Genomic DNA, 1,561 nt, shown 5'->3' with positions numbered 1-1,561 from the left:
CAGGACCCACCTCCGGTAGCAGGACAGGGCCTCCTGCTGGGAAAGGGCCCGGCCTCCCGCCTCCCAGGGAACCCCATCCCCTGGGCTGGGGCAGAGAGGAGGCACAGGCTGGGGCAAGGTGAGAAACTCTGGAAAGTTTTTGTTTATTCACATCAGAGAACACTCTGTACAAATATCACAGGCAATTTTCTTTCCTTGCCAAAAAAAAAAAAAAAAAGTATAAAAATAATCTTTATATATGAATCAAAAGTTCGTTTGCAACTGTAAATTTTTCTCTAGTTATCCTTTTCGGGAGGTCATCTAACAGGTGGCGAACATGAACACTGGGAAGAAGGGCAAGGGCCAGGCAGTACACGAAGAACTCAAGCTACACCAAAGCCACGGAGCCTTGCTAACACGCAGGACTGAGTGATTCCGGTCAGCTTCCATGTGGAGGGGGGAAGGTTCAGGGACTGGCTGCATGCAGGCTGGAAGTCCACAGCTCACACCTCAGCTGTCTTGCCAGCAGCAGCTGCCTGCTGCCAAACTAGTGTCCCATTGCTAGCTGGGGAGTTCTTCATGCTTTTCCCAAAGAGGCTGCCAGTGCTTTGTTACTGCAGCAACCAACAGTCCTTGTGGAGGAGTCCCATGCAGAATGAGAGGGCCTGAGGAGCCACCCCAGGGACACAGGTCCCAAGCACATATTCTTCTCACCTCTGCAGGCTTGTCAAACTTTACATCCCTTAGCGCTGGTGCTGCAGCTGGTTGTGTGGGTCACAGGCAGTGAGCAGCTACGCGGAGAAATTAAACATCAGCTGTTTAAGTGGATGGCTGGAAGCTCCCTCTCTGCAGCAGCCAGCCATGGCCTGGCCTGACACTCTGTTCAGCAGTTTGCAGAGCAGGAAAGGCAGGGCAGCTGCTTCCACTGTGGTGGCAGGAAGATGTGCAAAACTAAAGACACTCACAGGATCTGACCAGAACCCAAAGCTGGGGCTTGCAAAATACAACACAAATCCATCAAGGCATTTCTACTCCAACTAAGCTGCACAAGGTCCACGCCTGGTACCAGCTGATGATCCTAAAGAACCCAACAACAGACCTTCCATTACAAAGCAATGAGAAAATCTTGTGGAAGAATGATGCAGAGAAAGCATCACAGTAGGTAAAGACCTGCCACAGGATCAGGAACTGGGAGTGTGAGTATGGGCACGAAGGGAGCAAATTCAAATATACAGAAAACCTGATCTTGAGAGAAAATGGGGTAAAAAAAGCTCACTATTTTGACACCACCTACATAAATTGTCACAGCAAAATACTACTGAATTGCTACTGCTTGGTCGCCTTTCAGACAGTTGCAGGTCCAATTGCAATGGCTGGAAAAAAACAGCTATTTGCAAATATGAGCAGGCTCTGATGTCCCTGGAGTACCTTACAGGCACCAGCTGGAGCAGTCTTATCCTTTCAAACATCTCTTCAGTCAGGCAAAACCAAAAATTAAAAACGAAACCACATTGGCACCTCTGCTTTAGCCCTGTAGAAACAGCACAGCTGCTGGACAAGGCGCTGGAGTCCCCGGGGTTGT

This window comes from Corvus brachyrhynchos, unplaced genomic scaffold, assembly GCF_000691975.1.
Source record: "Corvus brachyrhynchos isolate BGI_N302 unplaced genomic scaffold, ASM69197v1 scaffold26, whole genome shotgun sequence".
NCBI lineage: Eukaryota > Metazoa > Chordata > Aves > Passeriformes > Corvidae > Corvus > Corvus brachyrhynchos.
This window is presented reverse-complemented; position numbering follows the sequence as displayed.